Raw genomic sequence first — 13,595 nt, forward strand, 5'->3', positions numbered from 1 at the left:
AACGATCACCTGGGATCAGAGCCAGGAGGGCTTAGAGGACACGGAATTTGCAACAAGAGGCAATTGGCCAGAACCAGAAGTTGGTCCCAGTATGATAGTCCAAACATCAAGAGACCTGCCATCCCTTCTAGAGACACCAGAGACAGACCAGCCCCAGCCATACTGTTGCAGGTGCCAGAAAAGTCCTGAAGGATGTCTGGTGGACCTGAGGCTTCCTTCTACTGCTGTGAGGACACCTACAGTCTTCTGCACCCATGTAATGTCTTGTGGAAGAGAGCAACAGTCTTGGTATGGAGTTTGAAACTCAGATTTGATTGAATATTTATCCTAAAGAGTCTGAACCAACTCAAGACTGTATTAAACTTCCTGAGATGAGGATGTAAAAAACTGGCACATTTACTGTTTTTCATACTACCTAGTGGAATGGGTCTCTGATAAAGATGAAATCAGGGAATATAAAGTTTGCTAATTTAGGGGCTTCCCCGGTGGCGCAGTGGTTGAGAGTCCGCCTGCCGATGCAGGGGACATGGGTTCGTGCCCCGGTCCGGGAAGATCCCACATGCCACGGAGCAGCTGGGCCCGTGAGCCATGGCCGCTGAGCCTGCGCGTCCGGAGCCTGTGCTCCGCAATGGGAGAGGCCACAACAGTGAGAGGCCCGCGTACCACAAAAAAAAAAAAAAAAAAAAAAGTTTGCTAATTTAAAAACAGGCTTTATTTTTAAAGAAACGAAATTGAGTTATTTGTAGTGAGGTGGATGGACCTAGAGTCTGTCATACAGAGTGAAGTAAGTCAGAAAGAGAAAAACAAATACCGTATGCTAACACATATATATGGAATCTAAAAAAAGATTTTTTTAAAAAATGGTTATGAAGAACCTGGGGCAGAACAGGAATAAAGACGCAGACATAGAGAATGGACTTGAGGACACGGGGTGGGGGAAGGGTAAGCTGGGACGAAGTGAGAGAGTGGCATGGACTTATATACACTACCAAATGTAAAATAGATATCTAGTGGGAAGCAGCCACATAGCACAGGGAGATCAGCTCGGTGCTTTGTGTCCACCTAGAGGAGTGGGTTAGGGAGGGTGGGAGGGATACTCAAGAGGGAGGGGATATGGGGATATATGTGTATGTATAGCTGATTCACTTTTTTATAAAGCAGAAACTAACACACCATTGTAAAGCAATTATACTCCAATAAAGATGTTAAAAAAAACCCAAAAGACTTTATTTTATTCTATGAAGCCGTTTAGGTTCACAGCAAAGTTGAGAGGCAGATATAGAGATTTCCTGTACACCTCCTACACCCCCAATGCACAGCCTCCCCCACCATCAGCACCACTCACCAGAGTGGTACATTTTTTACTAAGTTTGAACCTATACTGACATCAAAGTCACCCAAAGCTCGTAGTTTACATTAGGGTTTGCTCTTGGTGTTGTATGTTCTATGGGTTTTGACAAAAGTATAACTACATATATCCACCTTTATAGTATCATACAGAGTATTATCACTGCCTAAAAATCCTCTGTGCTCTGCCTATTTATCTCACCCACCAACTCGACCCCTGGCAGCCACAGATCTTTTTGTCATTTCCATACTTTGCCTTTTCCAGAATGTCATATAGTTGGAAGCACACAGTATGAAGCCTTTTCAGATTGGCTTCTTTCATTCTGTAGTATGCATTTAACATTCCTCCGTGTCTTTTCATGGCTTAATATTCAATAGTTCATTTCTTTTTAGTGCTGGATAATATTTCATTGTGTGGATGTACTACAGGTTATTGATTTATTCACCTATGAAGGCATGCTGGTTGCTTCTAAGTTTTGGCAATTATGAATAAAGGTGCCATAAACATCCGTGTGCAGGTTTATGTGCAAACGTAAGTTTTCAACTCCTTTGGGTAAGTACCAAGGAGTGATATTGCTGGATCATATAGTAAGAGTATATTTATTTTTATAAAAAACTGCCAAACTGTCTTGCAAAGAAGTGTACCATTTTGCATTCCCACCAACAGTGAATTAGAGTTCCTGTTGCTCCACATCCTCACCAACATTTGGTGTTGTCAGTGTTCTAGATTTTGGTCATTCTAACAGGTATGTAACAGTGTCTCATTGCTGCTTTAGTTTGCAGTTCCCTGATGACATAGGATGTGGATCGTTTCGTATGCTTATTTGCCACCTGTATATCTTCTTTGGTGAGGTGTCTGTTAAGGTCTTTGGCCCATTTTTAAAATCGGGTTGTTTGCTTTCTTATTGTTGAGTTTTAGGAGTTCTTTGTATATTTTGGGTTACAGTGCTTAATCAGATGTGTCTTTTATAAGTATTTTCCCCCAGTCTGTAGCTTGTCTTCTAATTCTCTTGTCTTTTCACAGAGCTGAAGTTTTTAATTTTAATGAAGTTCAGCTTATCAGTTATTTCTTTCATGGATTGTGTCTTTGGTGTTGCATCTAAAAAGGCATCATCATACCCAAGGTCATTTAGGTTTTCTCCTATGTTATCTTCCAGGAGTTTTATAATTTTGCATTTTCCATTTAGATCTATGATCCATTTTGAGTTAATTTTTGTGAAGGGTGTGAAGTCCGTGTCTAGATTCATTTTTTTGCCTGTCCAGTTGTTCCAGAGCCAATTATTGAAGAACTGCCTTTTTGCCACTGTTTTGTCTTAGCTCCTGTTTTGTCAAAGATCCATTGACTATATTTGCTGTGTTTTTTCACTTGTGAGTTATAGTGGATGAAGTTTGATTCTCCTACATAAAATGCTTATATACACATCCCACACTTCTGGAAGTATAAGTAAGAAATACGCTTGTCTCCCAGAAGTGGATCCTGCGGGTCAGGAGGTGAGAGAGTACTTATTGTTTACTTCTTTTTTATTCCACTTAGAAATGATCACTGTAGTCCAAACAAGAGGTGGTGGTAGTCTTTTATACCATGGTTTGAAGCTTGGAATTGATTCTATATGTGAAGGGTGTGAGCCGAGCAGTGTCCTGGTAAGGCTTGTATAATTAAACAGGTTGCCTAGTCACTAATCGAGAAATGAGGCTGGCCTGCGGAAACTGGAGTCTGGAAGGTCTTTTAGGAGGCTGTTGGCATAATCCAGGAGAGAGAAGGTGAGGGTGGGAACTGGGGTAGTGACAGTGGCATTAACAAAGAGGGGAGAGATTTGGGGGATAGTAGGAATAAGCTCAGATCCATGTAAGACAAAGAAGGGGTCGAAGAAACAGTAGGCATCACAGAAATTGTAAATGGAAAAGCGAATAGAATGAGAAGAGACAGAGTAATCTGGATGCAGTGCCCATCTCTTTTATCATCTTGTGTACTGTCCATCTCTTACGTTGAAAGTAGTTTAAATCTATCTTTACTGCATCTCTGGAAAATGCTAAAAAGGAATTAGGTATATATTATACAACAAAATCATCAGTCAATCTCTCTTCTTCTCCCCCTCCTTCCTTTCCCCCTTTTTCTTTTAATTCCCCTCTCCCTTCCTCACTCCTGTCAGCTTGCATGGCAGTGACCCCAATTCCTCATCATTCCTCCCAGTCCTCCCCAATCTTTCTCTTCCAAAACGTAGTCTTTCTCAGCTCTTCTCCTCCTCCATGTCCCCTAGCCCCCAACATTCTGGATTTGTGCCCTTTCCCATATGAGTCATTCTAGCCTCCTTTCTCTTCTTCAGTTTTGCTGAGTGATTAGAAGAATAGGCTGAGAGTCAGAACCCCTGGGTCTGCATCCTGGCTCCACAGCTAACTAGTTACGTGACTCGGGCAGGAACTGTAACTCTCTAAACGTCTGTGTCCTCACGTGTGGAAAGGGGGCAATTGATCCTAGTACCTCTTTCACTGTGTTGTAAGGATTAAGTGAGATAATACTTATAAAGTTCACCACGGTGCTTGACATATTACAAACGCAGGTTAAATAGTAGCAGTTATAGTAATGATCAGTCCTGTCCTGATTAACACAAGAAATGCCCAGATTCAATCAGCAGCTGCTTGAGCAAAAAAGAAACAAACAGCAAAACCTCCAAAACAAAATCAAACAAAAAACAGAAGAGAAGTCCTCAAACAGAACAGCAACAACCAAAAACAACCTCATAACGTGGAGCAGAGAAAGGCTTTGAATTCTAAGCACACTGTGTGTGTGTGTTTTCACTTTAAACCTATCATAATGATTCTCTCCCTGTATTGCTGCATAACAAATGACCCCCAAATTAGCAGTTATAAACAATACAGTTTCTGTGGGCAAGGAATCCAAGAATGGCTTAGCTGAATCCTATGCTTCAGGGTCTCTCACAGGCTGCAGTCAAAGTGTTGGCTGGAGCCTTAACATCTCAAGTTTACCTGGAGCAGAATCTGCTCCCAAGGCTACTTGGTGTTTTTTGGTAAGATTTGGCTCCTCATGGGCTGTCAGGCGGAGAGTGTAAGTTCTTTGCTGGCTGTTTGCCAGAGGCCATCTTCCCTTCTCGGCAGTGTGGCTCCCTCCACCAGGGCAAGTATGTGAGAAGAGCTGGTGAGAATACGAGCAAGAGGGAAATCGCAGTCTTTTGTAACCTAACAACAGAAGTGCATCCCATCACTTTTGCCATATTCTATCGGTTAGAAGTGAATCTCCTGGTCTGGCTCACACATAAGGGGAGGAGATCATTAGGGGGCTGTTTTGAAACTTCCCACTACAGTCCCCTAATTTTTTCTCCTGTGTCCCATCCCTTAATCCCAGCTGTCTTTTAAGAATACATCTTACTGCACCTAGATACCACTGCATCTGATCATTCATTGAATATTATTGTCAGATTTCAGGAGCTTCTCCATCATGATCCTCCCTGGAGCCTAAAGAGAAGCTGTCTCCTTCTGTCAGTTTAAATCAAACCTGCTAGAGATCAGAATAGTGTATGTCCCGCTGCAGAGAGGGGCAGGGTAGTGTGGTTGCTATTGGTGATCGCTCGGTGTTCTGACTTCCTATTCTGAAAAAGCTGAGGGAATTGACATCAAGGTGGCCAGTCGAAGGGCCATTGCATGTTTCTGGAACATGCTACAGTGAAATTTCCCTCTTCCACAAAGATTGGAGATGGGGGAAATGAAGGATGCCCATGTGAGAGGCATCGATTATGGAGAATGTATATTAACTACCTATTATCATTACTGATAATTATCATTGTATTATGAGACTGCTAGTGAGAAGAGAAGATGGGCTTGTCTTTTCTGAAATTAGACTCATTTATTTCCATTGGGCTGCTGCTTTGGGACATTTCTAATAAATCCAGCATCAGGAAAGAGGAATTCCAAATGCATATTTAAAACTAGAGCTAAAGTAGGGACAGCCAGACGTGCCTCTCAGTCTTCTAGTCAGACAACAAAGGACTTAGGTATGGTTTGGAAGAGATAGATGGAAAGAGAGAGAAACCTAAGCAGGCATTCTGTTAAGTAAAAAACTACTACTATAGTTCTGCTTCTAATAATACTAATTAGAAATGCTCTTAGGTATAAGTAATAGAAAAATTCAAACAAGACTTAAATGAGGTTTCTATTCACGTGTCAGAAAGTCTAGTGGCATGTGGTCACTAGCGTTGTTTCAGTGGTTCAACAATGAGAGGCCAGAATTTTGTGATTCCCTCCACCCCATGGCCACAAAATAGCTGCTGTGCTCATAACGTCTCATCTATGTTCAAGTCAGGAAGGAGGAGGCAGGGATGGCACCAGCTCAACTGTTGGCTTTTATCAGGAGAACAAAAACATTTCTCAGAACCTGTCTCTTCCCTCATTACTAGGGTCTCACCAAGGTGCAAGGGGATCCAGGAAAGTTGAGTATTTTAATTTTTCTCTGCTGTGATAGTAGAAAGTGGCAAGACAGCATATACTAGTAAGTCAGGCTTTGACTCTCTGTCTGTCTATTGCCCAGAGCCTGACCTTTTGATCATGACACAATATTGCTCTATTTTGCAAGCATTTACGGAGAGGCTTCTGCATATCAGGCCCTGTGTTAGGGATGAGGAACATGAGAATTCCTGTGCTTGAAGTGACCTAGTACCACCACGGGTGAGGGAGGGAGGCCTTGTTGCAAGGATTAAATGAGGTCACCTTGGTCAGTGCTTATTAGCACATGCTTATCATGTCATCATTTGCCTGATCAATCAGTGGCCACTTCTTTTTTCTAATTTTTTTTTTAGATTTTTAAGCTTTTTACATTTTTAAAAAAGCTTTTTAAAGGTATAATTTACACATCATAAAATTATCCTATTTTAAGTGCACAATTTAATAAATTGTAAATTTATAGAGTTGTGCAACCATCACTATAACCCAACTTTAGAACATTTTTATCTCCCTAAAGAGATCCCTTCTGCTCTTTTGTGGTCACTACCATTCCTATCCCCAGCTCCAAGTAACCATAATCTTTGTTCTGTCTCGTGGATTTAGCTTTTCTGATATTTCATAGGAAATTATACAACATGTGCTCTTCTGCATGTAGCATCTTTCACTTAGCATAATGTTTTTGAGGTTCATTCATGTGGCATATTCTAGTGTCTCATTCCTTTTTTTTTTTTTTTTTTTTTGCGGTATGCGGGCCTCTCACTGCTGTGGCCTCTCCGGTTGCGGAGCACGGGCTCCGGACGTGCAGGCTCAGCGGCCATGGCTCACGGGCCTAGCCGCTCCGCGGCATGTGGGATCTTCCCGGACCGGGGCACGAACCCATGTCCCCTGAATCGGCAGGCGGACTCTCAACCACTGCGCCACCAGGGAAGCCCCTCTCATTCCTTTTTATTGCTGCATTGTATTCCATCATTTGGGCACACCGCATTTTGTTTATTTCTTCACCGTTTGATGGACATTTGGGGTGGTTTCCAGTTTTTGGCTATTTTGAATAATGCTGCTATGAGCATTCATCTAAAAGTCTATTGTGGGCATATGTTTTCATTTTTCTTGGGTAGATACTTAGGAGTGATATTGCCGGGTCCCTTCTACATATGGTAAATTTCTGTTTAACATTTTAAGAAACTGCTGCTGTTTTCTAAAGCAGCTGCATCATTATACATTTCACATACAGCAGTGTATGGGGGTTTCCATTTCTGATTGCATCTTATTACCAAAGGTAGAACAGTCGTAAAAAAACCCAACTCTGGTTTCATGGTACCCTGATCCAGGCTCTGCTCTACTATTTATGACTTGCATGGCTTTGCATAAGCTATTTCAGCCTCAGTTTTCTGCTTTTAAAATGGAAATCATAATCCCTGCTTTGTATGGTGGTTGAGAGGACTAAATTAGACTACTGGCCCAGCGTCTATCATACAGCAATTTTTGTATTAGCTCTTATCACTAGGAGTAAATCTTTCGTGTGTTGGTTGGTTTTGAAAAATTATTTTACCTGTGGTAAAGTAGAAAAAAAACACGTTAATATTTGGATTCAATAAATTAGTACAACTTGCCCCATTAGGGGGAGTGATTTGGTACAAGCTTCCAGTCTTGAGAACGTAAAACGTGTTGGGCTGGTTGAAATCTCTCTGGAAACAAAGTGGATGAGTTCATGTCCTCACCCCACCCCCGCCGCCCCCACACCCAACAACCTTGTCCCAATTCCTCCAATTCTCCAGCCACATTCTTGGGCTTTTTTATGCTTTTCTGACTCTAGGGTCGGGGGTCCCCAGGTGCCGTGTTCCATTTTTCTGTAGCTGTTTTTCCCACTGCAGTTTTCTGCCCTTTCCCAGGAGGTACACAGGGAACTATCTGCCTTTCATGATCTCTGCTCTTCTTTGACCCAGGGACGACCGCCCCCCATCACTCAGGAGGTGCCATTGCGCCTGAGTGCCAAAGCCATTTCTGTGCAACATGATAGTTAGGAAGTGATTGTACTTTAGTTTCTGAAACATAAATTGTTCTGCAACCGATGAGAAATAGAGCATCATGTGGCTCCAGTCATTTGGAATAACTGATCATGGCCTGTCACGTGAGCGCATTGACACACACGGCTTTCAATTAAAGCAAACAAACGAAAAAAGCCAAGAGAAAAGTCCCAGGAAAATGCAATTTGCAAGTTGTTCAATATTTGTTTTGAATTTCTACCTTATTCCAAATGCCATCTTGTAATGAGAGCACGATTTCCTCTTTTTGTCTCCCCCCGTCCTTCCTTCCCTCCCTCCTTCTTTTTCTTTTCGCTGGAGGTGAGAGGGGCTGTCTTGATATCCTCGGGGATGTTGTCCAGCTGATGATGACTCAACAGTCCTTTGGCTCAGCTAGGGGTTGCAGCTCTTCTCCAGCACGCAGACTGTGTCACTCCCAAGTCAAATAGGTTTGCTGGCTCTTTCTTTCTCCCTTTAAAGAGGGTTTCTGCAACTTGCTGTTTTCAAGAGACTCCAATAAAGATATTAAAAAAAAAAGAAAAAGGAAAGAAAGAAAGACAACTGGGAACTCTGGAGACCAGATCTGCATTTTAACTACAGCTCTGGGTTACTCGAAGGCACATTACACTTGAAAAGCACTCTCTTGAAGTAGTGGTCCTCAGAGCCAGAGTTGCGTCTTTGGTTTCACCCAGGGAGTTGTTAGAAATGCAAATTCTCAGGCCTATTGAATCAGAAACTCTGGAGTAGGGCCAGCAATCTGGATTTTAACAAGCCCTCCAGGGGATTCTGGCACACACTCAAATCTGAGAACCGTTGAATTAGAGTTTTCTGGTTTTTTTTAAGCTGATTTCTCTTTAGGTGTGCTAGGCTGTGTCAGACATTTTAACCTGTGAATCCACTGGCCTGACCTTTGAATTACTGTATCAAAAAGCTCATACCCATCTGCCCCTGAAAGTGTTGGGACTCCATGAATAGGAGACGAGAATTGAGTAGCATTGACGGGCTGTAGCCCAGCAAACTCAATTAGTTTGTCTTTTCCATCAAGGATAGTATCCAAACAGCAGTTTTCTCAGAGAAGTCTCCTTGCTCCAGGGTGAAAACAGACAATGACTGCTGTCGGGGAAGTAGACATTTCTTCTGCCCTTCCAGGTTCTTCTGGATGGTCTAAGGATTAAATTGACATGGGACAGATTAACAGGAGAAAACCAAACAAAAGTTTAATAACACGTATACATGGGAGAGACCCAGGAGAACTGGGTAACTTGCCAAAGGGGCCGAAATCATCACCTTAAATACCATCTTTAGCTAAAGACAAAAGAGGGTGTTGGTCTGTGTCTTTGAGAATGGACTTGAGGATATGGGGGGGGAAGGGTAAGCTCTGACAAAGTGAGAGAGTGGCATGGACATATATACACTACCAAATGTTAAATAGATAGCTAGTGGGAAGCAGCCGCATAGCACAGGGAGATCAGCTCGGTGCTTTGTGACCACCTAGAGGGGTGGGATAGGGAGGGTGGGAGGGAGGGAGACACAAGAGGGAAGAGATGTGAGAACATATGTATATGTATAACTGATTCACATCGTTATAAAGCAGAAACTAACACACCATTGTAAAGCAATTATACTCCAATAAAGATGTTAAAAAAAAAAGAGGATGTTGGGGTAATAGTTTTCAACTTCGGAGGGGAGGAAGGCAATTTATACGGGGATGGAAAGGCAAATATTTGGTAAACAAATGTTTGCTGGGCTGTGCAGAGACAGTGGGACACGGAGAGGAATTTTAACAAACAGACTTTGCTAGGTTCTTCCCTGCCCACACACTTGGTTCATATGGTGATAGATCCCTTCCTGGAACAGATCCTCTATCTAAATTCTTTTAGACAGTCAGGGGAAGGTCAAAGGTTCTTCCTGAGTCTTTTGGGCTTTAAAAATAATCAGCCTAAATTAATCCTCAGTGCAAACAGATACAATTTGGTGTGGCAAATTTTGCTCCCCTGCAGTGTTATCACAAGGGGTTCTCATAGCAAGCCCCTATTCTGGTGGGCTGCAGTGCCCTGAGCTGCACACAGTCATCAGCGCTGGCGGCCCCTGCTCCTGGGACTGTATAATCCACAACAGGTGATGCCGTCCTGGAGACGAAGCGATGCTGGTGGCAGGCTGGAGGACAGTCCGACTGTACCCTGGTGAGATTTGACTCGCTTCTCTGGGCTTATGTCTTCAAGGTGCTGATCTCGTTTACCAAAAGAGAAGAGTGCTATCGCCTCTCTCTCCTCCCTGGTAGATCTCTTGTAAATTCCAAAAGGATGTCTAAATGCATAAATGCTTTGAAAAGTTAAAGCTGCTCTACAGATACGCAGAATCATGCGTGTTATGAGCAGAACGTGGAATAGGATGGGAGAAAGGGTTGGAGCTGCGCGTTTTGAGGGAAGGGAGTTTAAAGAAAAATTATTTCCGCTATGCTTCTAACATTCACATTGTTATGTTCCTTCACAAAGTTCATGCCTGAATGAACTCTATTTAATTATTTAATACAATTGTATATATTTAAGGTGTACAGCATGATGTTTTGTATATGTACACATACACATAAGTGACATGATTACTGTAGTGAAGCTAATTCATGTTTCTATCTCTTCACCTAGTTCCCAGTCTTTGCCATGCACACTTCGGTGTACACCAAAATCAGCTAGGTTCACAGGCTTCCCCATAGACTCACTACATCACAATTTCTGGTGGTGAGTCTGGGAACCTGTACTTAAATCAGCACTCTAGATTATCCTGTTGGAAACTACTGCTTTAGCCTCCGGGCATCAGGGGTGACAAGCCTGTGATGTGTCTATCATCGCTCTCCCACATGGCATCCAGGGCAGACATCATTAATCAATCACAGTTCTCTTCATCTCAGCCCAAACACAGCCTCTGGATCCTTCTCAATGCCAGGCAGCCACTTCCAGTTAATCAGGGCAGAATGCCAGGGAGCCTTCAGTAGGGAAACTGAGAGAAATCCATTCTCTTGGAATGGTTTAGTTTCATCTCAGTTTTGGAGAAAGGAGACAGAAGTGGGTTTTGGTTGTGGGTCAAGGAAAAATAAAACAGACTGAAGTTAGGATAAGGGTCCAAGGACATCTTCATGGCTTGGAGATGACCAAAGTAGGCCAGCACAGCCTTGCTGGGGGTGGGTAGGTAGCTGTGAAAGTACCTGCTGAACTGGAGGGAGGAGAGGTAGAGATACACAAATGACCTTCTGCTTTCATATAGCTTCTGGTCCTCTTGCAAGAACTTTCATACCAGTTATGGACTGAATGTTGTGTCCTCCCCGAATTCATATGTTGAAGCCCTCACCCAAAATGGGATGGTATTAGGAGGTGGAGCCTTTGGGAGGTAATGAGGCTTACATGAGGTCATGAGGGTGGAGCCCCCATGATAAGATTAGTGCCCTTAGAAGAAAAAGAAGAGTCACCAGAGCTTCCTCTCTCTCTCTCTCCACCATGTGAGGACACAGAGAGAAAGGTGGGGATGTCTGCAAGCCAGGGATTGGACCCTCACCAAGGATTGAATCTGCTGGCACTTTGATCTTGGACTTCCCAACCTCCAGAACTGTGAGAATTAAATCTCTTTTGTTAAAGCCACCCAGGCTATAGCATTTTGTTATGACCTAACACAGTACCATTAGTGATAGAGCAGAGGGGTGAAGACTGTGGCCTCAAGTTTGCTTTGTGGCCTCCGAGTCTTGTTCCCAGAGAGCAGGGGTGAAGATGGGATTGTTCAAGATGAAAAGATTCTTGAGAACACAGTCCATCTCCTCCCATTTTAATAGAAGAAGAAATTCCTTTCTGGGGAGATGACGTGACCTGTGCAAGGTCACAAAGCATGTTTGTGGGAGAGCCCAGAAGTATACGGGTTCTCAGCATCCAGCTCAAAGCCCTTTCCCCTCCTTTCTCTGGTGCTCAGAGTGTTTCCAGAACCTTCAGCCACATTTCGGATCTCCAACACCACTTGCACAATACTTCCCCAAATAGCATTGAGGTCGAAGTCTGCTAACCACAGTCTCCTGGAAACATTCACAGTGAGATTAGAAAAGGAATTGAACTAGGCTCAATGGTCTCCATTGGGACGGAAACCGTAACATGCCGAGTGGGAAATTAAAACAGGGTCTTTGGGGAGAGAAAAGAGGGAGAGACGAATGCAGCCTCTCTTATCTTCCTGCCACATGTGAACTCTGTCATCAGAGCTTCAGGTTTTGATAAGCTCAGTGTGTCTTATCGCTGCCTCTGACACAGGCATCCATCATTCCTTAAACTGTGTTCTGGGAGGCATCTCCCCCTCTCCTTGGACGGCCCTACAATCGCCTTTTCATCCCTCCCCCTTTATTTGTTGACGTTGACATTACATGCAGAGAAGGCTGCTTTCAAAAATACATCTTTTTAATCACTTGTCTTCCAGGAGAAGAGCAAAGGGGTGCACGTCTGTGCTTGGGTGGGTTGCTGAGATGCCTAACATCTCCCAGCACAGGCAGCCTCTGACAAAGAAAAACGGGCTTGCATTTGGGACTTACATCTGGCCCAGTCACTGAGGCTGGACTGCAGATTACAGCGGTGGAAAGGCATGGTTAAAGCAGCCCAGTTGCCATTGGGGCTGGATTCTGCGGAAGACTTTAACCCTGACGGGCCATGCAAAAGCCTGTATCAGACTTTTATTTTCTGTTATTTTCTCAAGAAATTAAAAATCCTAGTCAAACATCTTCTCATTTTCAGGGTAGTGATTTTAAAAACTTTGATTACCCCCCAGCTTGTGTGACCATTTCTGAAAGCAGCACATTACCATTCCATAATAGTAAGGCATACATACAATTCAATTTTATGCATTTTAGGGATGGGAGTGTTTAGTGCTTAGTCTAATTGATCAGGTGGGATGGAAAGGCTTTGAGAGCTAATTACCTTCCACATTGGAAACACTTTATTGCTTGGATGACCTTTCTGGAAAACCAGGGTCAGCTAATGGCCCTTTCAGATTTTGCTGGAAGAATACTATAGCCAGAAACAGCAGGAACAGGAAAAATGGCTTTGGATGGAAGCAGGAATGATTTCATTTGTTGTTTCTGTCTTTTTATGCAGTTGCTACTTAATATCCATAGATCATTTTATGTTTACTGAGTCATTCTACATTTTCTAATGTCTTTGAGATCTTGGTAGTGCTGTTATTTTTTTATTTTTTATTTTTTTGCGGTACGCGGGCCTCTCACTGTTGTGGCCTCTCCCGTTGCGGAGCACAGGCTCCGGACACAGAGGCTCAGCGGCCATGGCTCACGGGCCCAGCCGCTCTGCGTCATGTGGGATCTTCCTGGACCGGGGCACGAACCCGTGTCCCCTGCATCGGCAGGCGGACTCTCAACCACTGCGCCACCAGGGAAGCCCGGTAGTGCTGTTATTAATGCCTCCATTTTAAAGAGGAAAACCTCAGGGAGGCCAAGGGACTTGTTTAAGATCACATAGCTGGCAATTGGCTGAGTTTTGAACTCAACTCAGATCTTCTGAATTATTTTATTGAAAATCCCACCATTTTTTTTTTCTAGGGGTGGCTATCAATTTAACTTTTTGCAGATGACCTCTGTTTATGAAAAAATCATTCATAAATGATTTTTTATGAATGGGCTCAGTAGTGAAACAGATATAAAGGAAAATGGCCAAGTATTCCTCAAGAAAACCCAAGTAGAGTCATGGATGTCTGTGCAGGTTGCTTACTGTACAATGGTAACTTTGAAGTCCAGCCCATGAT

Source organism: Monodon monoceros, unplaced genomic scaffold (assembly GCF_005190385.1).
Source record: "Monodon monoceros isolate NGI ecotype Baffin Bay Population unplaced genomic scaffold, NGI_Narwhal_1 Super_Scaffold_13, whole genome shotgun sequence".
NCBI classification, from domain to species: domain Eukaryota; kingdom Metazoa; phylum Chordata; class Mammalia; order Artiodactyla; family Monodontidae; genus Monodon; species Monodon monoceros.